The sequence below is a fragment of the Castor canadensis genome, chromosome 15, assembly GCF_047511655.1.
Source record: "Castor canadensis chromosome 15, mCasCan1.hap1v2, whole genome shotgun sequence".
In the NCBI taxonomy this organism is placed as follows: Eukaryota; Metazoa; Chordata; class Mammalia; order Rodentia; family Castoridae; genus Castor; species Castor canadensis.
In genome coordinates this window covers 60,772,176-60,797,931 of record NC_133400.1, presented here as the reverse complement: position 1 = coordinate 60,797,931, position 25,756 = coordinate 60,772,176, and positions in this window count along the sequence as shown.

The window sequence follows — 25,756 nt, the reverse complement described above, 5'->3', positions numbered from 1 at the left end:
GATGTACTTCCTATACAAGAATGAATATAGAATTTTTAAACCTGTTGAAATCACCATAAGAAGGGGACTAAGGTAGAAAGGAGAAAATAAAGGAGATGAACCTATTCATGTTGTAATATATATATACATGGAAATGTCAAAAAGAAACTCTCTGTATACTATCTTAAACAAACAAAAATGTCATTTTGTTTTTTTACAAAAATGGAGAGCAGGAGGGCAGAACAGCTCCTATCTTAGGTGTTATTACCAGTGAGAGGGGCAGGATGTGGGAATAGGGTACAGGAGGGTGAATATGGTGCAAATAGTATAAACACATGCATGTAAGTGGAAAAATGGGACCTGTTAAAACTGTTCCAAGAATGGTGGTGGGGATAAATGAGAATGATGGAGGGGGTAAATTCTATGATATATTGTAAGAATTTTGTAAATGTCACAATGTACTCCCAGCACAGCAATAATAAAATAAGTAAATAAGTAAAAAGATATTCTTGTCTGACAATAACATGATTCTAAGTTGTCATCACTGATATAGTCTTGAAGACTGTACCCATGAGTTGTTTATGGCAAGTACTTGAATTTCAAATCTTATCTCTCTATTAGAATTGGATATGTGCTCCTATTGTGCTTTGGCTCCAAACAGTATAAAAATCATGTTTTTGAAATCCAAATTTTACCTCATGGGACATTTCTGCTCTTATTAATGAATAGTTTGTGTATATTGAGCTCTTCTGGGAAACATTTAGTCAAATGGACCTCAATCCTTTTGCTGTTTGAAAATTCATTATTAGTGCATATTAAATACAGAACAAACAGCAAATCCTTGCTCATAGAAATACTCTCTGAGGCTGAGCAAGTTGAATTTTTCAAAAATGACACTGATTGGGACATTGGTCACAGAACTTAATTCTACCAGTAAACACAAGTTCATTTATTATTTTCTCAGGTATCAAATATGACTGAGATGTTGCAGCACTTCCTTGTCTGTACTCAAATAGGAAAAGCACTACCATGTTCAGTGGGATCTTATGCCCCGTTAACAATTTAGTTAATCAGATTTGAGCTTAAGCCAGTCCTTGTACTTAACACCTGGAATCAGGTCGACCCTCGGTCCCTGGTAGTCTCAAGTATGTGTCTAGAGACTTTCAAAAATGTAAAGTTTACCAAAGTTAGTCTATAACCCATTAGGAAAAAGGCTGCCTCACGTGAACTATGGTGTTTTTTTTTTTTTAAACAACTAGTGTAATGGGTTGATAAACACTGACACTATGTGTTACATCTGTAATGAACTTTCAGTCTCTCAGCCCGTGGCAAGGACTCATTCTGAATTCTTTGGTTTCTAATAACTAACTATGATTGATTGCTTTGAAAGATTGTGGTTCTTTTTTGTGTGGTGTGTGTACCTACATGTTAAAATAAGTGGTTTTGTTTTATAACAAAATAAAATTATTAGTTTGAGATATTAATTTATACCTTTGTATTAAGCATACAGAGCTTCAGGCTCCTCAAAAAAAGTAAGGCCTATTCACAAGGTAAAGAAGGAAAATCCAGATGCATCCTCATTTCTCAATCCTCCCTATTCTCAGTACCTGAGCATCTCTTCCCTGGGAGGGAGAAGGCTCTGGACATGAGAAATCCATGCCTTTTGGGCTATGACTTCCCTGTTCTGAGCTCCCATCTTCTGGATCCTTTGTTTGGTCTTGTAAGAAAAAAATTTAGGCCTAAGTTGGGTCTGAGAACTTCATTTGAGCATTCAAGATATGCATCCAAGTGCCCTTACTCTTAGTCCATGGTTCTGCTGTCTTTGTGTCTTCTTGTCCTCCTCCCCAATCCCTGCCCCTCCATTCACATCCTCTAGTTCTGATTCAGAGGAAGTCTGTTCCTCATGGAATTATCTTTCTCAAGGCTGTGACATAAAAAGTGGGAGCTTCCCCCATTTTCTCACTTTCAGTAAGTGGAATGGGGGTGTAATCCCTGTGGGTACACACTTCTCATCACTGCTGGGTTAAGATTAATCTTGGAAGTAGCAGCAATGGTGGCACCAATCACTTTGGTGCACTTCTGTAGTCCCAGCTATTCAGGAGCTGGAGATAGGAGAATTGAGGTTTGAGGTAAGCTTGGGCAAAAAGTTAGTGAGACCCTACTCAAAGAACAAACCTGGAATGGTGGTGCATATCTATAATTCCAGCTTTGTGGGAGGCACAGGTAGGAGGATCAAGGTCCCAAGCTGCCTAGGCAAAAATGAGACCTTATCTGAAAAATAAGCTAAAGTATTAAGTGTTGGAATCATGGCTCAAGTAGTAGAGTGCCTGCCTAGCATGCTCAAGGCCCTGAGTTCAAGCCTCAGTTCTGCCAAAAAAAAAAAAAAAAAAGAAGTAGCAGTAGCAATAGCAGTACTGAAAGCTAACACTAATTGAACATTTAATTTATTTTATGCTAAGTACTATGTATGTATACATATTATACATAGCAAATACATATGCACATCAAATATACATATACCATATCATATATACATAATAGTTCCTAACTCAAAGGGCTGTTGTAAGAATTCTTACTGTAGGTGAGATTCTTATCTCTTACGCAACTCTGTGACTTAGGAACTATTGTCCCCATTTAACATCACGCCTGTCAAGAGCAGGACTGACCAGGTCTGAGTTTAGAGGACTGCCTCACTATTCATAACTTTTGGAATCGGGACTGTAGGACTTTTCTGACCAGGACAACCCCTGAGGGCCTCCAAGAGCACCAAACAGTTCTTGTGGGGCACAGGGTTGGGGTATACATCCCTTGCCAGGAGTTCAAGGAAGCTTCATTGCCTCTCTTATTGAATGTAGTTGAGCACACTGTGGCTCTGATGAGAAGAGGTCTTGCAGACATAATAATCAGGGCTGGAGAGATTCCCAGAGCCTTCCTAACCTGCTGAGAGAGGGCGTGAGCTGTCCCCAGTCTGCATAAAATGGAAGTGGCATGATTTTAACCGTGCATCAAAATCCTTATGGAATATTCCAGACAAATCCCTCTAATAGGTGACATGCACTGGTGATCACAATCCCAGGTAGCTTTGTGGTGCAGGGCTTCAGGTGCAGCCTGGAGGGACACAGGTCTTGAGGGGACAGAAAGCAATCATGTGTCCTTCTGGATCCGAGTTCTCCTTCCCTGGTGTTTTTCCTTTCCATTTGCTGTGTTCCAAAATGTTAGAAGGGTGTGATGTCTCCAGGACTCTGTTTTCCCTAACTTCCTCCCTCTACCTGTACCTGTTGACTCATCCCCAAGAGTTACATCATTGGTTCCTTGTGCAACCTGGCTGGCTCAACGCTGTGACTTCAGGCATTCTAACAGGACAGACCCACTAATTAGTCACACATTCCATAGAACCTGGCAGGTGCCCTGCTAATTAAAGTGGCATGGGTCTTGGGAGTTCTGCTAGCAGGCACTTCTACTGCTAGTGTAAAGGACTGGGAGGTAAGAGATTCTGAGAAATGGAGGCCAGGGCCTACCCGGGAAAGCAGCCATGACTATAGCTGCTCATTTAAACTTCATACGGGGTCCTCAGGACACTTCCTCCACATGAGCTCCAAGAAGCCCTACAACAAACAAGGCAGTGCTCTGCAGACACTGCTTAATGGTAGATTTAGGAGAAAACACCATCTCCCAGAGAGAAGGCAAAAACATACAGAATTGCTTCTATGATCTTTGGTTTTAAGTCTGTACTGTCATATGTATGTGAGCATTTTCTATTCAATGCTGGCAATGTCATAGCTGATTAAAGCCTGATTGTCCTCCAGAATGACCAGCAAAGGAAACTACTAAGGACAGACATCGAGGAGTTCTTTGTAATGACCAACATTTCTACAATGATCTCCTCCATTCTTGGGCAGGGGAAGAACTTTCCCTAAAGCACAATGTTTTAGGGTGCAAATAGGAGCGACAACTAAATGTTTCTTCAATATTAACCGAAAAGTCTGGTTGCACAAAGCATTTGCTTTTGAAACTGCTCCAGAATCTTCGATTGCCATGGGTCTTTGGCCCTGGAATCCCCTTTTTTCTATTTCTCTTCTCCGCTGAGCCCTGTGTGCAGGATGCAGTGTATCCTATTCTCATCAGTTATGGCTTTTGAGGTAAAGTTACAAAACAAAGCATGCTTTCTCTGAGGTCCTGGGAAATTGATGGTATTGATTTGCCTGAATCATGTGGTAAATAGACATTTTGATTTATTTACTTTTTGAATCTTTAAATCTTGCTATGAAGTAAATGAGCTTTGAAAGGAGAGATTCAGTTCTGCAAGAAAAACTGGTCAGGGTGTATTCTTATCCACCTCTGGACTGTGTGACGGTAAAGATCTAATAGGATCAGATAACTTCAGAAGGTCACGAGACACCAGGGGCTGAGAGCAGGGCCCTGCCACCAAGACAGGGCAAGGGGCTATTTGGTTTTAGTATGTGTTTTGTGTGCAGCTTCAGGAAGGAAAGCCATTCTGTCCCAAAGTTTCTTTCTATCAAGTCTGACAAGGTCTGAAAGGTTGAAATCTGAGAGTAAATCTTCTAGATTGAGTATGTCTTTCCTTGACTTCTTACCAGAGGAGGCATGAATCTATTTCTAGCCTTAGTATCTGAAAATATGAAAAGTATTTACAGATGTGTCAAAGAATCTAGAGTAGCCCTGTGTCTTTATAAATAAAGATTTATTGGAACACCATATTCCAGGTGCTTATTAGCCATGCATCGCTATTGGCTACCATATCAGACAGCACAGGTACAGAACATTTCTAACACTGCAGAGTTCTCTTGAAGTCTATATATTAATTAACAGCATATATCAATTTTTAAAAATCTTAATCTACTCACAACCCAAGCATATCAAGTTCTTTGTCTTCTATCACTGTCTTTATGCAAAGATAAAAACATACCAGGGAATGAGTTGAACTCGTTGCTTTCTCTGAGCCAAAGGGTCATTCTATGACTAATTGAGTAATTGTCCATACAGAATTCTCTCCAGGAAAATTATTATTTTCTTCTCATCTGTGAGTCTTAAAAGCTGTAGATATTCTAGCATTTTCCATGGGTTTCATTAACTGCTGCATTCACACTTCCTTGCTGGCCTCTTGGTAGGAGATACAGGCTCCCTGTACGGACTGGCTTTCTCCTCCTTGTAAGGAACACAGGACTGAGAACGCTTGGCTACAGTCCGAGATGACAGTGTCGAACTCCCCCAAGGGAGGGCTGAAGAACCATAACAGAGCTGAGCATAAGCTACTTTCATGAGGATGCTCCAGTCTTGGCAAAGGTTTGACTTTTTGCAAAATGATTTGAGATATACTAAGAACTGGTAAAAGAAGAGGTGGGACTCAGAGAACCCCTTTCTGATTTTGACTTGAGAATCATTTCTGTATTAAGTAGGGCAAAAGCCTAAGCTGCTGTAACAAAGAGGCCCAACAAAGCAGTGGCTTAAAAGACAAAGAAGTGTTCTTTCATATAACAGTCCAAGATGAATATCCCAGATATTCATAGGATAGGTTGTTCTATTCCATGGTTATTGAAGGATATAGTTCCAACCTATCACTCTGTCCTTCCCTGTCACCTGCTGTATGGGAGAATTCCAACATGTATGGCTAAAGCTGGTTACAGGCAAATCCAAATTTCCAAGTGTGAGGAAAGGAGAAAGTATGGAGGAGGCAGGCCCACTCTCATAGGGCCTGGGCCTGGAAAGCTCTGCTCACAGTTTGCTGGGCTGGACAACTTCAAGGGCTACTGTGAAGTGTAGTCTCAGGAAGAGGTGCAAAATGCATTCTAAGTAGACTGATGCAGGCAGTCTCCACCACACTTTCCTTTTCTCAGTCTTTCTTTTTCTTTTCTTCATTTTTTCTTTTTTTGGCAGTCCAGGGTTTGAACTCAGGGCTTCATGCTTGCTAGGCAGGGTCTTTACCACTTGAGCCCTTTTGCTCTTGGAGCTATAATCTCATTTTTTTCCAGGTCAGCCTGGACCATGATTCTCCTGTTTTATGCTTCTTACTGTTGCTGGTATGACAGGAGCACCACACCTCACTCAGCTTGTAGCTTTTTTCTACTGAGATGGGGTCTCATGCACATTTTTTTGCCTGGGCTGGCCTAGAATCATAATCTTCCTGATCTCAGCCTGTCAAATAGCTAGTATTGCAGAAATGAGCTACTGGTCCCCAGCCTTTTCTCAGTTCTTGATGTGCTTTTTATTTTTTTTCCTCCTATCAAACACTACAGGTTCCACATCCACCAAAAAATTGTAATGTTTCTCTTATTCTTCCCCCTTTACCTCTCTCCCTGCCTTGCAAAAAAAAAAAAAAAATCTAAGAATGAAAGAGAATTAGTTTTTACAACTTTTTGTTATTGTTTCAAAAACCACAAATCCCCAAACACATATCTTGTACTGAAAATATATTACATTTCTATGGGAAACAAGCCCTTTGTTAATAAATGCCAGAGTCTCCTAACAGGAGAGACTCAGTGAGCTTTTGGAGCGGGGGTTGGGGGCCACTGATGTCTCTCATCATATCTTCAACAGTCAGAAACAGAGATCCAACCAGAATGTCTACAGGGTCAATCAACTGTGTGCAGGCCTCAACGCAGCCCATCCTTTTGTCCCTTCACTCCACTAGAGCAGCTCCAAGTCATGACAACCAGTAGAGCTAATTGACGTGAAAGTGCTCACCCCTAAGTACCCAAGCTTCCCTCAAACAATCGCTGGATTGTTCGGGGGGCCTGTTGATGCAACAAACCTCGTGCTGAGAAGTTTGCCCTGTAATTAGCAAGCGGCAGCTGTCAAGCCCATCAAATGGTTTTTCGTGATGAGGTGAATGAGACAAGGCGCTTTCTTCTCCTTTGCTGGCAGGGAGGACAGTGCGGTTCTGAGTGGAGCTGACACTTCTGTAAAGGGAACTAAGTGAACTTGGCTTCCCTTCACACTCGTGCCTTCCAGACTGATACTGAATCTATGAGGCCCGTCCCTGCAGCCTGCTTCCCTGGTGCTATGCCGATGGGGTGGCAACTCCTTAACCAGATACAGAAAAGGGCAAAGTAATGGGGTGGAGGCCCCATTTTCTGTAGGCCTTACTAACCCTTAATAGCTTCTGGGAATTCCCCAATATGAGAATATTTTACACTCCCTCAACACTGAAAGGAAATTCAATATGTGATAGTTTTAACCTTGACTTCTATTTGGGGAAATTTAAAATGCTGTAGGATGAAACACAAATTACTCAGTGCTGGAATACCAGTCACTGTGTGTACTTCATACATTAAGATTAAAGCAAATGCAAATTTTACATTATCTTTATTTACTCTTAGTGAAAACCTACATGTGTAAAGAGATATTGTGGAGTGATAGGAAGGTCACAGATGAGGAAAAGTGTCAGTAGGAGCTGTTTTGCTGTCCCAAGGTCCTCAGTTGCTTCACTTGCAAATGTGGAATATTCTTTACCTAATCTTTAGGGTCCCATCCATACCTTCCTCCCAAAAATGTGACAGATGGACGGTGCCCTTTACCAAATATTATGATACATACCATTATGTTTTGGAAACTCTCCTCTCTCTATAGTAATATTTATATGCTTATAGACATTTATAGGATATATAATAGAGCTCTAGACATCCATTGACGTGTAGGATCTTTTTCTCATATACTCACAGTAGTTAGGAAGACAAGTGAGTTCAAAACCTGAGCCATATGTTCCTGAATTGAATGAGAATGAAAAAAGTTACTTAGTAGCATATGCATTGATAGTAAAGTAATTATCATTATCAGTGTCATTACACTTACACATTTAATCTTAGCCAAAAGGCCAAAAAGCGATAACCACAGTTACAAATCTAATGAGGACTATCATAATACTGAGGTATCTAAAAGGCAGGACTATCTAGTTGGAACTTTACGTATGCTAAATGTACTGTGATAGGAAGTCTTTTATTATTATAAATATTTTGGCAGTATTGGAGTTTGAACTCAGTGCCTTGCACTTGCTAAACAGGCACTCTATCACTTGAGCCGTGCCTCCAACCCTTTATGCTTTAGTTATTTTTTCATATAGGGTCTTGGACTTTTTGCCTGGAACCAGCCTAAGAACATGATCCTCCTACCTCCACCTCCTGTGTGCCCGGGACGGCAGCTGTGCACTACCACAACTAGCTTGTTTTTTTCCTCTCTCTCTTTTTTTTATTTTTTTTGCCAACACTTGGGTTTGAACTCAGCCTCATGCTTGCTAGGCAGTTGCTCTACCACTTGAGACACTCTGCCAGCCCTATCAGCTTGTTTTTAAGATAGGTTCTTGGTAACTTTTGCCCAGGCTGGCCTCGAGCTGTGATCTTTCCATCTGTCTCCTGTGTAGCTGAAGTTACAGATGTGTGCCACCCTGTCCCGCCAGAAGTCTTTCAAAACAAAAATTCCTATTTTTATTTTAGTGCTAGGGATCAAACCTAGGTCCTTCTGCATGGTAGGCAAGTGCTTTGCCACTGAGACACATTCCCAGCCCTAAATTTGATTCATAAAAAGCCTTTAGTCAATTATGTCATTACAGAATTGAGGAAAATGTACAGTGCATAATTAATTGCATGCAGTTCATTATATTTTTTCAAACCATACCATCTCTCAGTGGGTTTTAAATTGTAACCAGGTCATATGAAATTAAACCTTTGACATGAATCGAATATGGATATATATTTGGGAACTTTGTTTATATCCCTCAATTCCATAATAGCCCAAAACAGCAGCTGCTGGATGTTGTCAGAGATAACATAGTAAAGAAAAAAATGTCTTGTTCAACTTAGAGGATGGCCCAATTTGCAGGGTAATGGAATAAAATTTTATTTTTAAATTACTGACCATTTTATAATCAAGATTTATCACAGACAAGCTAAGTCAATGTAGGATAGCTGCTGTTTCTTTTCCTTTCTTTCTTTCCCATTGTATTCTAGCTTGTATCATTGTACCACACACATAGAAGGAATTAAATAAACTTTAGTGCAGTGAATAAATGAATGGATTATGAATCTGGAAGAGTTCTATAATGAATATAATGACTAATTTTATCTTTCATCTTGGCTGGGCACGATTAGACATTGGTTAGACATTTTGTTTGGTGTGTCTATAAGGGTGTTTTTGGATGAGATTAACAAGTTTGGTAAAGTGCTTGCCCTCCTCTCTGAGGGTGGGTTCAGCCAATCTAGTGGAGAGTGGAGCTCTGAGTAGAGTAGAGAGCAGGGTAAGAGAAAGTTTCTCTCTCTGCTTGTTGGTCTTGAGCTGGGACATTGGTAGTGCTACAGTTTGGATGTGGAATGTTCTCCAAAGGCGCACATGTTAAAAGCTTGTTCCCTGACCGGTGGTGCTATTGGGAGGTATACTACAGAGAAAAATGAAGTGACTATGCTGGAGTAAGTACCATTTAGTGCAGGGGTGTGTGAGTGCATGTGTGTGGAAAACTTATCAAGAGATAGGTATATATCTCTTGATATATATATATATATATATATAGGTATGTACATATATATATTTTTTGGTGGCACTGAGGTTTGAACTTGGGACTTCCCACTTGCAAAGCAGCTGCTCTACCGCTTGAGCCACAGCTCCAGTCCATTTTGCTCTGGTCATTTTTGAGATGGAGTCTCAAGAACTACTTGCCCAGGCTTGCCTTGAACCATGATCTTCCCCACCTCAGCCTCCCAAGTAACGAGGATTGCCAGCATGAGCCACCAGTGCTCAGCAAGAGGTAAGTTTGAAGCACTAAACTTGCCTTTAAGGGAGAAGGTTGATAAGCGTGATACTTCAAAATAATGACTGCAATTAAAAAAAGGGTTTTTTTAGTACTACTGGGTTTGAAATCAGGCCTTCATGCTTGGCACTCTACTGCTCGAGTCATGCTCCTAGCCCTTTTACTCTGGTTATTTTTGAGATGGGGGCTCACTTTTTGCCCAGGCTGGCCTGGACTGAAATCTTCCTATTTTAGGCTTCTTTCCATCATTGGGATTACCATCTTGCCAAGCAGTTGGTTGAGATGGGATCTCAAAAACTTTTTGGCTTGGACTGGGCTCAAATCACTAGCCTCCAGATCTCAGCCTCCCAAGTAGCTAGGATTGTAGGCTTTAGTCATCCATGCCCAGCTGATTGCAAATTTCTTGTCATTACTCTTATTTTTTTTCTCTTTACATCTGGTTCTGTTGGAAAGGTGATGTTGTTTTTACCTTGTTCACTCACATACTCAATTGGAGCTTTGGCCATTATGCATGGAAGCACAGACCACGTGGGAAGGGCACATACAAATACTCTGGCTGAGGTCCCAGCTGACCTTCAGCATTAACCAGGAGACATGTGAGTGAAGATGCTTCAGGGAGATTCTAGTCCCCAGCTGATACATCCTCTCTAGATGTGGAATTTTTTTTTCTGTTGAGGTGTGATCATCACTGAGAAGACAAGCAATTTTCATTATACTCTAACTATATTTTTGATTCCCCAAATTTGTGACTATAATAAAATGTTTCAAGCAACTAAGTTTTGGAGTAATTTGCTATACCACAATAGTAACTGGAACAAGGAGGGATGGCGACAGTGATATGGGAGTGAAGTACCAGTGGCCAACCTTCTCCCTTGGGTACCATGTGTTCTGCCACTGTTGTTTTTGCCCTGGACAAACACCAGAGCAAAGTAAGAAGATTAGGGATAAGGATCCAGAACAGCATCAATTTCAAAGGGAAGGAGAAGGAGATAGAGAGGAAGTTCTGTGGCCAACAGCTCCAGGCAGCCATTTTTAGGTAACCCAACTAAATGCAATGTCAACAAATCTGTGGCTACCTCAACAAAAGTTCCTTTATAAGAACCAGAGTTTCAGGGATGGGGATTCTGTTTTTGCAACTCAGAGATATATATCAGCTTCCCAGCCAAGAATTTTCAAAAGGAATGTTTTTTATATGGACTGTGGTAATGGTTAGCCGCTTGAGTATCTGGCAGGGAGCGGAATGGCACAGATGAATTAAAACCAGGGGTATTCTGCCCAGGCCAAGTTAGGTCCGTGAAGCTGGAGCAGGGAGAGTTGCTATAGGCCCAACACAGAGTAGAACCCAGTCATTCTGCTCCAGAATCTGCCATCTTGAGGAACACAGTGGTTCCCACAAGGTATTGAGATGCCCTGTTTCACAAATAAAGAGTGCGTAGGGATTTGGTGATCACTATATACTCACTCTGACATTTTCCCAAAAGACATAATTTATAGATTAATCTTAAAAAAATAAATAAAGTGATCTCAACTAAGGGGAGAACAACTTCCAACCCAGTAGGCTTCTTAAATACTTCTTATGAATAGACTGTTTTCCTAATTTCTTCTCTGAGTTTGTGTATGATATATTATTACACCAGAATGTGTTACTAGCCAAATGAGCCCCAGGAAAGAAATATTACTCCAAAATAAATATAGGAACTTGGTTAAAACTACATGATCAGATATCTTGCAAGTAAGACACACAATTAAAATATCATTGCATATGAGATTGAGAGTTACAGATTGTATCAGATAGTCCCACTATGCTGAAGTGGAAATTTGATACACTTACTGAGCTTCAAGAAGAATTTGGGGAAAATGGAACTTTGAACCTGTGTAGGGAAGAGAGAATGATTATATAGAAATATGTCTTAAAACTACAGGCCCCAGAGGAACAAAAGCAGACCATAAATCGGTACTATAGTACAACAAATGTTTAGCAAACAATTACAGCTGCACAAAGGGATGTAATATTTGTGGACATGGGCAATTCTCAATTAGTTAGCATAGTCAGAACAAAACTATCAGGTTAAACTCCATGACAGCATATATGTATTTAAAATAAAATTCCAATGTGGTTTATTTATTTTAGGCAAAAAAACCCAAAAACAACAACAACAACAAAAAACTTGTACTAAATAAAAGAATTTAGGATAGGTTTTAAAAAAATCTCATTATAATGGATTTTATCATGCAAAGTACATACTTTAAGAGATGCAGGAATAAGTTTACTCTTTTAATAGCATCAGGAAAGTAAGCAAAGGGCAGGAAAATGGGAGCCATAAGTCAAGAGGCAATAAAACATGCTATAGAAGAACATCCCTTTAATGCATAGACTGAAGTCATCGGCTAGGATTGGGAAAAAATTATTGTAAAAACATTTCATATCGTAATATTATTTTACTTTAATGAGGAAGCTAGCTTGGACAATTTGGGATATGTATTTAGATAAAAAGCCCAGAATAAACTAAAGCTTCTTCAGTAAATGAAGATTATTAGGCACAACAGGAGATTCAAAGATCCTGGAAAACACAGGCTAATCTTCAAATTGCTCATTCTTCTGTCTTGAGGGGCAGAGCTGGTGGTTTCATATAAATTCTTCTTTTATGGGTAATTCTCATCTCTGCTCTTTGCTTAATGTAGATCAGGCCCTCCTGCCTGACATGGTACGTTTTTACATATGTGAAGGGGTCTAAGAGGTATTAAGATATTTCCTTCTCTAGGATCTTAAAAACATCTGACACTAGGTTATCAAAATTGTAGACCCTGAAATGGAGCTGATTTCTTACCATGATTCTATGGAGGTGGCGGTGAGGTGTTGTTAACTAAGTAGAGAAAGCTACCCATGGCTATTAGTTGAACCAATTAAAAATGCAAACATCACTTCCAATAAAAGATATACTTTAGAGTATGATACTAATTTGCCTTCGTTCTTTGTGTGTCTTGAATAAAATGTAAACTTAACCTTCTTTCTTGTTCTTGTATAGACTCACATTTGCGCATTTCCTGGTAATCTCAGATTGAGGGTTTTTTTTGTTGTTTGCTTGTTTGTTTGTTGTTTTTACTACACACTAACAAAACAAGCAGATTCAGTGTTGGAAGAGAGCTAGGAAGCTTATCTGGTCTCATCTCTGCCTTTAAATAAGTATATACTAAGCCAATAAGTGAAGATGTGCCACCTCTGCCTTTAAATAAGTGTATACTAAGCCAATAAGTGAAGATGTGCCTTTACAGAGTAGAAGATAGTTGAGTTTAGACCATGTGTGGCTAATACAGTCATGATAGGGCAGAATCTTATGGCTTTCCTTCCCAGTCTACAAGTCTACTTTTTCGGTAACAATTGTGCTCTGGAAAAGAAGACAGGAGCCACAGTGTAGAACGACAATGTTCAGAACTACTTTGATCTGGAGCACGCACTCACAGTGACCTTTGGGCTTACACTCCTGCCCCACAACTGCTGTTTTTTGAGGTTGACTATGTCTTTTTAGAAGACATTGTTTTAGATGTTTGAGTTAGGAGATGCCACAGCCAGATCGGTCAGAATCTTCTTCCCAAGTTCTGTCTTTTGACATTAGTTGTTTGAGTGTCTTTCCTGATCTTGGTGAAGTACATGGTCTTGTATAATAAAACCAAAGCCTAGTCTGGTGTGATGGTGCACAACTGTAATTCCAGCAGCTTGGAAGGTGGAGATAGGAGGATTGTGGTCTGAGGCTGTCCCAGCAAAGCATGAGACCCTACCTGAAAAACAAAGCAGAAAAGGTTGGGGACATAGCACAAGTGGATGAGTATTTATTTGCCTAGCAAGCTGGAGACCCTTAGTTCAATTCCCAGTATTTCCAAAGTAAATAAGTAAATTCATAAATGAACAAATGAATAAATGAATGAATGAACGGATACATACATACATACATATATACATAACAAAATCATAGCCTTTGAGTAAAGAAGTCTTTCCCGTTTTGACTTATTTAAGGTTTCTAAGTGGAACATGTTTCATGAACATCTTTGGTTGTAAGTAGCCCTATTCTCAGAAGTGAGATTTTCCCAAATATTTGTCAGGGAGAGAGAAAAATCATGGCACAGATTTTATCTGAAGTCTTGGGTAAGACTGGACTACATTTTGTAATTTACTTTCCTTCTGTGTGTCAGAGAAATTTTCAACAAGGCAGGCAGCTAGATAAAAGAGAAACCCTGGCCTATTTGGAGATGAAAGTTTTCAAACCAGGGCATGCCAAATTCATCCGAGAATATAGCCTCAAAGGAAATGTTTGATTTCTTTTGAAAACTCATTATTATAAAGCCTATTGTGTGATTCAGCCAGTTGTGTCATTATTGAGAAATAACTAAAAATAATAAAGGGAAGCCTCATCAAAGGCATTTTAAGGCCTTTTGCATTGAAGCTGTGAGATGTCTGGTCCCAAATGCTTGACTTCCTTCTGAAAGTGCAATCTATCCCCATCAGCATTTTGAATTAGAAAAACACCTGCAAAAATCTGATTGAAGAGAAGTTGAGGTTCTAATTTTTTTTTTAATTTTTAGAAACATGGAGAATATGTTACAGAAGAAGGATCTATTTTTGCACTCTGTGTTTGGCTTGCCACATTGGTCCTGCACTTTGACAAATGGCAATGTTACCTTGTTTACCAGCATGGAACAGATCCAGCCACCATCCCTGCCGGGGCTCCACTCTGGGCAGGAAGTGGCTTATTTCCAGGACCAGATCTTAATTTCATGACTGAATTGTATGAGATCTTGAAGTTCTAAATCAATTGCTCTTATTCAGTCAACTTTAAAAGAAAGACCATGACCAGCAGGAGCCTGGGCAGGGCAGATGACAGTAGTCAAAATAGTTAGTGGTCTCTGAAGTCCTATGATGCCTCTCTGACATACCCCAGTGCTTCCTTCTCAGGTTGAGTTGGGGGCCCAGCTGTGTCTGCCACAGAATGTGGAGTATGATTTTATTGCTTCAAGTTGAAAAATGTGAAAACATCCATAGTTCTAGTTATCAAGCCTAAGTGCATATGGAGCCCAAAATAATAGGAGGTAGATGAGCCCAGGAAGACATGAATACTGCACTGCACTGAGCAAGTAGAACCTTTATTATAAGACAACATATGTCATATTTAAGAAATATCTTATTGGGCCAGGTGCAGTGGTGCCTGCCTATTATCCTATTACTTAGGAGACTGAGATGGGGAGCACTGAAGTCTTAGGGCAGCCCAGGCAAAAAGTTTATGAGATCTCATCTCAATTAAAAAAAAAAAAAAAAAGCTAGGTGTGGTGGCATACACCTGTCATCCCAGCTCTGGTAGGAAAGCATAAAATAGGAGAATCGTAGTCTAGGCCAGCCTGGACAAAAAAATGAGACCCTATCTCCAAAATAATCAGAGCAAAAATGGCTGACAGTGTGACTCAAGTGGTAGAGCACCTGGTCTAGTGAGTGTGAAATCCTGGGTTCAAACCCCAATATTGCCAAAGGTGCAGGGGAGAAAAAAAATGTCTTCTCAGTGTGGCACAGTGGCAGAACACTTGTTAGTATGTGAGACTCTGGGCTCCATCTCACAAACTGAAAAAACAAAAACCTTTTCCACCACCCCGCACAAAACAAGGAGTCAAATATAGGCACAGTTTTCTAAACTTAGAGAAGTTCCTTTAATAAAATATTCAAAAGAAGAATGTTTCTGGATTGTATTAAGAATAAAGGATTGAAAACAGAAAGTCCTCCAAGAAGCCACTGTCGATTTGCTAAGGACAGCACTGGATTCTCCCCTCCCACCTCATGTGTACTCTTTAATGCTTAACATCATAGCAACACAAAATACATTAGATGGGCTTCAGTTCCAAAACTCAGGAAGCTCAGATCCTCTAATAGCAGACAGGGAGGAGAATCAAAGCATTTTCAAAAGGCAGACAACTATCAGACTCAATACATTCAAATGGGTAATCAAATTTCCCTACCAAAACAAAGGGAAGATTCCCCCCTCCCCATATAGAAATATCTTTCCAGGGGTACAGAAAAATTTGCAGAGATCTGTGTGTAATACAAGTGTTTGCGACTATAATTACATTATAAATGCTTTTGCTTTCAAAAAGGCATTCTGTCATGAATCCTTCATGCAGAGAAAGATTATTTTCTAATAAGGTCCCAAATCACATCTAAGTTATATGCATTGGAGTTTTTATATTTAAAGACAGTTTCTTGGAGGGCAAGATGTGGTGGTTCATGTCTATAATCCCAGCTACTTGGGAGGCAGAAGAAGGAGGATTGTGGTCCAAGACCAATCTGGACAAAAGTTTGAGACCCTATCTGAAAAATAACTAAAATAAAAGGGACTGGGAGTATGGCTCAAGTGGTAGAGCCAAGCTTGAGGTCTTGACTTCAAACTCTAGTACCCCCAGAAAGGAAGGAGGGAAGGAGGGAAGGAAGGAAAGAAGGCATGAAGGAGAGAAAGAAGAAAGGAAGGAAAGAGAGAAGGAAGGAAGGAGAGAAAGAAGGAAGGAAGTTTCCTCTGAGAGAAAGAAAGAAGGTTCCTCCATATGAAAGTTTTAAGTGGGTGATTCTCTCTCCAATAAGCAGTAATGAATTTCTGTTAATTCCTCGCATTTCAATGTTGGTTTCAGGTTCAGTTATGTTTAGGCACATGGACTCTGTGGAGGTGAAACACTACAGGCTGTGCCTCAAAGAAGTTTGCAAATCCAAGGAGCTGTTGCATTCATCTTCTGTGTTCACTTTACATACAAGTGTCTACAGATGGACTGTGACTGGAATCCTAAATCAGTATTTTAAGAACCAAATTTTAATTCATATATTCCTCATTACTGAAGAAAAATTCACATGCATGATTTGATCATTACAATATATGTATTAAAATATGCAGATGAATTAATTTTGCCTAGATTAAATTTAGAAAACAAGATAGTTAATTCAATCACTGGAAAGCAGAGTGGCTTGGGCCTATTTCTAAGCAGACAGTTAAAACTTGGAGCTTGCTGAAGGGTCATTGGAAACATATTCTTTTAACACAAGTGGTCTATCTGTCATTCCCAGAATGCTGTGGGCTGAGGTTAGGGAGGGAGATATGGCAGGGCCCTCTCTGCTTTGGGGAATCTGGGCAGGAGGCCAGTGTCACGGATCCAGGCCTTTGGAATCTCTGAGATGAAGCAGCAAGGTACCACATGCCCTTGGCCTCTGAAGTGTGTAAGCCCCAGTTCTGGGGCCAAAATCACTGAGTTTTGATACTTTGGAGAGATGCCTCAAGTCAACTAGAGTCCACAAGTGGAAGCCATTTTTCTTTACCTTCTGCAGATTCACAGCTTCAACCGGGAGAGGCAGTTCAAGTCACCTTTCAAGGAATCCTGGGAAGAATGAATTCTATTCAATGGAATCTTAAAAGAAAAAAAAAAAATTCAAGATCCCTGTGGTAGGTATCAGTCATTGGTTTCCAGTTACTCAACATTTTTACAAGTCTTAAGGATCCTATAAACTTTGAAAGTTGCAGTAAAATATTTATAGAGCAAGTCAAAGAAAAGTATGAAACAGTAGTCTAGGTGAAATTTTGACGTGACTAAAATTCCTTTTGACCTCTCTTGCTTTTTGATTTGGAAGAGTATAGGTCCTGGTCCTGGTGAACTCTCAGTTCATTTCACCCCATAGACTTCAAATAGTATGAGTGCCAAAGCTGCTATATGATTTCCTTTTTCATTTTTCTTCCTGGTGTTTACTTTAGAAATTCAAGAGACTATTTTGATGACAAATGACAGTCCAAATACAGTCCAGTGCCACAGCCTTAAATCTCGAAGGTCATTACTTCTGAATTTTTCTGGGAAAGGACTATGGAGTCATTTTCCACTATGCATGAGAAAATCTAGAGTTGCAATTGGTGTTTCAGGATTTTAGGGGAGATATAAAACGAGGCATGACTAGTAAAATCTGCCATCCGAAACCCCAAGATACTCTTTATCCAGGCAGTGCTGGAGCCTTGGTGGAATTCCATTTGGGGCGATCACATGTTACCTTGGTTCTTTCTCTTCTCCAGCCAATACTTAGGGTGTTTCCTTCCCCAGCCAGGGCGTGGGGACCTTAGTAATTAGGGTGCTGCTCGATTGCTTCAGCAACATCACTGGACAGTATGGATCAGCTTTAAGCAAAGAGATCTGGGTTCATAAACTGCATGGGGCAGGAAAATGCAAATTGCATATAAATGTGTGCAATATTATTCCAGGAAAAACACATGAATGTTTTGGAAGTCATAAGGGATTTCCTAAATAACTATGGTGCCTGGCAGCCAAGAGGTTTTTGCTCAAAGAAAGCCCAAGATCGTAACTGAAAGAGTGTTATGAGGCAAGAAAAGGTCAGAAACCACGGGCAAAAGGACGTGTTGTTTGGTCCCTGCTGTGATTGCTCTGGGGGTGAAGCTAAGTTCATGTCCCCCTTATTCAACAGTATGATTATGAATGAGGGGTAAGTGCCTCAATAGATGCATCTGAATGAAAACACATAAATATATGTTGTGGCCTTCAAATTGGCCATGGCGAAACGCTAATTACTGTGACATGTTTGCTTAAATCCTTTTCTGAAACTCTTTCCCAGCCCTTCCCTCCCACAGACTGTTACAGGCACTACTCCTCATATATGCTTTAGGCTTTGCATACATTACACTTGAAAACATTCCCATGTAACATGGTAATTAATTGCTTTCTGGATCTGTGTTACACATAAGATTGTAGCCCAGCACAGAGTAAACGTAAAATAAAAAAGCTTGGGAGAATAGCACATCTGCAACACCAAAAAAAAAAAAAAAAAACCAAGGGCTTGGGACATCGCTCAAGTGGCAGCACACCTATCCAGCAAGCTCAAGGTCCTGAATTCAAACCCCAGTAGTGCCAGAAAAAAAAAAAAAGAAAGAAAAGTTGAGTGCATGACCTTCAGAGGACCTTTATGACCTACCCAAGAAAGTGTGCTTATTGTTTTACAGTCACAGTTTTGTATACCAAAGCAATGTCACACAGTTGGGTCACCTGTACTCACCAAATCAATTTTAAAACGCCTTTTGGTTGATTTTAAGAATCCAATACAATACACCTTCATGGGATAAAGATTTATAACCATTGAGACTATTCTAAAAGAATGTGCTCTTGGCTCTGGAGGCCATTCCAAAAGAGGAATTTCCAAAATATTTTGAGCTATGACTACACCATTGTGCAGTGATGCCCAGTGGAAAAATATTCTTTAAAGCAGTAGAACTATTCTTTAAAAATTGCTAGTACTTTTCAAGGCTCAGAAATAAACTCACTATTGTGTTAGACATCCTTTATTTTGGGAAAGTTCAACAGAAGAGGCATTTTAGGTAGTCTAAGATCAATAGTTTTTGTAATGATCATCACCGTCATCAATGTGGCTAGATTATGTATCTGAGATGAGATTAATTCTATTTAATATAAATGCTATTGGTTTTTAGTAGGACATTGTTCATCTTTGCATATGGATTTAGATTTTAGGTACTGTCTCTAAAATCATCCTGGGAAGGGATGTATGTGTGAATGCATATATTTATTTGTACATGTGAACACATACATGTGTTGCTTGAATATTTATTTTAGGAGGATACAGAAACCTCAGTTAACCCAGAAGGTAGCCCAACCCTATTTTACAACACATTGGATGAAAGACTGGGAAAAGAAATTGAATCAGATTTGGCCTCATGCTCTCTGGGTTAGGTGTGGTGTTCTTAGGAACAATGAAGGGAAATGAACCATTGGTTCTTGTGATTGGTGTTTGGAGCCCAGGAGGCTATACTGCAGCTGGTGGGGGGGTTTGAGCGTTTCTGGTGTAGGAAAGGGAAGCTTCCATCTTGGTGTGAAAACAAACAGGTATGGCACTGATATCTGGGACCAGCAGGCTACGACTGGCTTCAGAGGTGGGAAGGAGACCTGGAGATGGGTGGGGAAGAGTGGAACCAGCTCATCAGGTGAATGTACCTGAGAGCTAGGAATAAGGCCAGAGGTTGGCTTCTTAAGTTGTGACTCTTTAGAGGAACCACTTTTAATAAGCATGTAAATGTTTCTCAGAGTTGTAATTGTGTCAACCCCAAGCCTTCAGTAAAATTTTATTAAACGATCTGACTGTTCCTCACTGTACTGAGAGAAATTAAAGGCAGAGCTTGCGTCTGCACTTGGATGGCTTGCGTGGGCAGGCAGAGCAGCCAGGTAAGCCAGTATGGGGCCAGCACAAAGGGTCTTAAAGAGCCTGCCAACACCAACCAGCTCTGGGAATCAGGCAGCTGGAGAGATAGATGACTAGCTTCAACTGGGATGGATAGATGCACATCCAATATCTCTGAGGAATTCTCCAGAATGTCCATGGAGAGAAGCAGGGAACAGAACACCTTTCTCAGACCATGAGTTTGGGCCTCAAAGTCATGGTCATTTGGACTGGAAACACAGTCTTTTTGGTGTCTGGTGACATCTGAGCATATATCGGTTCTAATTGGGATAAGTAAGGTGACCGCTTCGAAGGAGACAGCATTAAGATGTCTCCAAGATACATGTTATCTAAAAAGCAGAAGCAAATTTAAAAATTGAAACAAGTAAATTCCATATTTTACGTGTATTTAGAGGTTCTCATTATGTAGGAGACATAGTCACAATTAAATTGGAATGTTTGGTTCTCAGTGGGATTTTCGAATTCTCAGCTATGGTCCTTCTTACTCTACGCTCAATGCTTCTCACTCCCCCATTCTCTTCCATCAGCAAGTCATGTAGGCAACAAAGATGTCTCTCATTGGTTACTTCTCCCCATCTCTGTCTCATCTCTCAGTGCACTAGTACAAGTCACCACCTTCTGTCCTCTCTTGTAAATGTCTCCTCACAACATAGGATGACCAGACAAAGCTTTTAAAAACCAGAATCTAATCATATCATTCTCTGCTCCAAACCTCACACAACTTTCCATGGACTTAGGAGAAAGAATCCAAAACAATCCTAGTCCATCCTTTTCCAGAAGGTTCTCTATGTCCCCTTTCCCTCTGTATTCTGCCTAACAGCCACTCTGATCTTTTACTGTTTATCCTCCAGTTCACCGCCACCAGGGCTTCCAGCTACCCCCAGGGCTTCCAGCTACCCCCAGGGCTTCCAGGTGCCTCCAGGGCTTCCAGGTGCCTCCAGGGCTTCCAGCTGGCTTGCTGGACTGGTTTGGTATGGCAACATCTTCTCCTCAATGAGCTGTCACGTTAGTGCCACCTCCTCGAGAGGTCTTCCTTGACCTCCCTGTCTAAAACAATCCTTTCTCCCTCCCCAGTCCCTTTCCCATCACTCTGCTTATTCAGAGAACTAGCACAACCTCAATTAATTGGTTAATATTTGTTTGTCTGTTCTTCTTTTTACAAGCTTCTGTGTGTACCAGAGCTCGTCTGTCCCTAGCACCTGGCACATGGTAGGTTTCATTAAATAAGTGCTAAGTAAATTAAATAATGAATGTTTACCCGGACACTGGGAAGGTACAATGGTGGTACGCATTGTACAACAAAAAGCTTTAGTGCTCACTGAGCAGGTGTATACATAGGGTGAAGAAGGATGAACAAAACAAAGAGCCTATAAGAGGACTCTAGGAAGATGGAAACACATACATGCACCTCTGGCTCTTTGCTTCAGGCTCAAGTTGTCATCTGCAAGCCATTCAGAGTACTTTGGGTGGGCTTTCCATAGTTGCACCTTTGTCAACACACATGACTATCTCCTCAGTGGGTCTTTATTCCTGTTTCTCTACAGGGCTCTGCTCCTTTGGGTCTATCAGGCAGCCTCTCCCATGGGGCCTCCAGTGTCTCAACTGTTCTGGACCACACCCTGTATCCTGCCCACTTTCACTCATCACATCATCTCTTCCTGTCTTTGTCCTCTGGACTGAACTCTCAGTCATCCCATCCCATCTATTCCTCTGGGTGGAGCTGAGGGTTCTGCCCCACGCTGTTGGGAGGATGGGGATGCAGGACAGCAGTCTACATTCAGGTTCAGTCTATGCGGCCCTTCAATTTTCCCATTTGCCTCCTAGAAACACTCTTAATTGTGATAATGCTCCATCTCTGCTTCTCCTATCCACTTTAAGTTGTATACAAAAGACCCTCTCATTTGACTTTTGACAAAAAGAATAAAAATGTCTTCCATAATGCCAACAAACACAGAAGTCTTGCAATGATGATAACAGTGTCTTCATTTTTAACGATTGACATCAACATTTGCCATCCCAAGGCGCTCCACAAACATTGCCAGAGTTGACTTCTCTGAATCTCCAGGCAGGGCTGATGGAGCTTTGGCAGAGCAGTGTCTCTCTTCTTTTGACCCCCCAGAAACCAATTTGCAACAACTGTGTTTCATTGTGGTAGAACCAGGTAGGCAGTGTTGTTACCAATTTTCTAAGGTGTATCTTCCCAAGGGGCAGTGTATGTAACATGTAATTGGCTTGACTACATTACCAATCTGAAAATTGCTGGCCTAGTTTATACTATTTAAAAATAAAAGAGTGTTTAAACACATTTTTTTAAAGTTACAATACCCTTTTTGAAAAAACTATGTGCTAAGAAGGGCTTAGAAGGCTGGGTCTGGAATTATGCATGGTTCCTGTTGTTGGGCCCATTCATGAAGTATTGGACCAAGTACTTTACCCGAGCAAATGTCCTCCCACGCGTAATGAGGGGCGTGGAGAGACTCAGTACTGATGATGTCCCACTCAAGGCCCTGTTCCGCTAAGAACACCAACTTCATAAGAATATTCCTTTCATTCAAAAAGCCCCTTATCCCTGATAAATTGGGTAGATTAAAGTCATTATTTCAGCATGGGATGACAACTTCCCGAGAGGGACCAGTACCTACAGAGGGATGGCTGGTAACATTGCTGGGATCCTAGTCTACTGTTAGCCTGACTTGGGGTGGAGATAATGGTTTTACCTGCTCCATCAGTGACTTTTATTGCAGTCATAATTGTGCATCTATTTGGTTAGTACCTGCCTTACTAGTGGGGAGAGAGCACACAAATAAGAACGTCAAGTTTATCAGCCCCCCTCCCCGCAAAAATGTGGACATCTCCAATGACATTATAACCATGTGTTTGGGAAGCAAAAGGGCTCCTTAGGTTGGAGAGAAGCTCAACCACAGTTCCTAGAGTCTTTTCTGATTTCCTTTATCCTTACCTGGTTCTATCAGGTTCAACTTTTATAGGTCAATCTTTTACAGGTAAAAGTAAGTACCAAAACTGGTCACTTATCATCAATTACATAGGGTTCAATCCAATATATTTTTGTTCTAACTTCTTCTAGAGCAAGATAGATGTCACAGGTAGAAGGTAACAAGAAGGAGGCTGAGCTCATCAGAAGAGAAAACGCTCAAAGTTTGGGGTAGTATGTCTTAAAATCTAAACTGCCCTAGATAAGACTACAGCTGCTATACGTGATGTTTGCCAAGCATTAAAGTATGCATGTGACTTTTGAAGTATTTCAGTTTCTTGGGGAGATGTCTATAGTAATGAGTTCATAATGTTTTATGTCATTTTAGTGTCTAAAAATCATTTTCACTGAGGTATGAGGAATGAGAAGTTTGGGTTTACAACATGAAGGGTTGTAGTCTTAGAGGTCATGGGGAACATTACAAATAATGAAGGCAGACGGTAGTCAGGAGGTTTGTTTGAGTTAGTAGCCAGTGTATTTCACTGCTTGTCCTAGATGTTTACTGATGAGTAAGTAAAGTGAGAAAGGAAGAACAAGGACTACTTCCTTACAATGTGACATAGCTTTATATATGCATAAATATAAGTACATATAAATATATACATACATATATATGTATATATGTATTTATATATATATATATATACATATATATATGTACATATAAATATATACATACATATATATGTATATATGTATTTATATATATATATATACATATATATATAAATACATATATACATATATATGTATTTATATATATATATATATATATTTATATATATATATATATTTATATATATATATATATATATATATATGCCTTCTTTCCATCCTTATAAAAAGCCACAGCACAGGCACTATCACCACCAAAGTACAGATGTACTGAGCAGTGTTAAGTATCAAAGTTCACATCTCTGGACATTGGCAGGGCTAGGTTTCACACTCAATTCAATCCTCATCACATTTCCTTATCCCTAGAAAAGCCAAGGACTGGAGGCATGGCTCAAGCAGTAGAGTACCTGCCCAGCAAGTGTGAGGCCTGAGTTCAAACCCCTGTACCACCACCAAAACCAAAACTTAGAAAGACCGGATGACCTGGTTCCTGAGTGGTCATTGATCCTGGCGTCTTTGAATCATCCCAGTTTGGGACTATGAACATTTGTGGCACTTTTGTCCTTCACAGGTCCCCTCCACAGGTACTGAGGGAGGCATCTGTAAGGACGAAGCTCTGTGATCTCCAATTGCATCATCATGCCATCTGTGGGTTTGCTGTTCCTGGGTCCTGACATTGTCAGAGCATAGGAGAAAAGAATTTCTAAGTCACTTTTGTGCAGGAAAAAAATGGAACTTTGTGGGAACCCTAAACCATTAAATTCCTTTCCAGTGGCATGAGAGCTATAGGTTGATGAGCTATTAAACCAAGTAATAATTATGCCAGGTGCTTGAGAGGGAAGGAGAGAAGGGATAAATGGTTTTTATGCTGGCTGTGCTGATTCTGGGAAGGATTCTGTGTTAATCAGCGCCCACTTTCACATGTATACACAAGTACTGGACTTAGACATAATGGGCACTAATGCAGTAATTTAATACATATTAAATTCTGCATTTGTCACAGCCTATAAACCTCAGCAGCCGGGGAGCTGCTAATTCTACCCTGTTGCCAGAGAAATGCCAGAGACAGAGCAGGGGGACTTAGTCTGTCCATGGATGGCCTGTGGATCTGCTATTTATTGCTGCCATGGTTTGTTTGTCCCACTGTGCTCTGTGAGCTTGAATCAGCTGTGTGGGCGACTGTCCTCAGGAAGGGAAAACAAATGGACAGAAAGAGGCATTCATTGTACATTTTGGGCCATTTGCTCCCTGGATGACTCACTGTGACAGGCGCCATTAGGTTGAATTAAATTCAAGCCCCAGGTACAGGACTTGTTGTAGTCGGAGCTCAATAAACAGCTGAATGTTTCTTATTCCTTTGCTATCCATAAGCATAAGTTCAAGGCTCTTATGCTATTTTTATTTTTTAGAGATGATGGGTACAAATCATGTCTTAGAGAAAGCAGGAATTGAAAGATGAAAATAAAGTGAACTGCAAATAATCACAAACCAAATTCATTGCTACAGACCCCAAATACTCTTATTTGTCTGCCTGGTTGCGTATTGCATTGTACTGAGCTGCAGAGCAGAAAGGGACTAAATAGCCAGAGTTGGAGCCTAGGGTTAGTCACGTGACAACTTCTAATATTGTGGCATTTCCTCTTCCCAGTAAAGCTAGCAATGGCTGGCTTTAAGAATTGCTGGGAGGGTAAGGGATCCGGTAAGTAGGGCTGTGTGTGATGTGTGGCATAAAGCAAGAGTCAGTAAATGGTATCCATGATGGAAGAGGAAGGACTTGACATGGACCTAAGGAAGAAGAGGTGACATGTCCCCTATGCTGATGTGTGGAACTCTGGCTCTTTCAATTTTCACAGCCGTGTAGTTTTCCATTCTGTGAATATCCTGCAGTTTATTAAGGGTTTTCCAGAAGTTGGGTATTTGGTGATTGCCGTTTTCTTGCTATTATGAACAATCTGGAGTATTGGTATCCAACACTAATTAATCAATGCAAATGTGTGACTTTAACAGAGATTTATTCATTCACAGCTCTGGAGGGGCTATAGATTGGATCTGTAGTGTCCCCAAATAACCATATATTGAAGGCTTGGCCCCTAGCCCATTGTGCTCCTGGGAGGAACCCTCAGGAGATGGGGTCAAGTAGAGGAAGTAAAGTTAT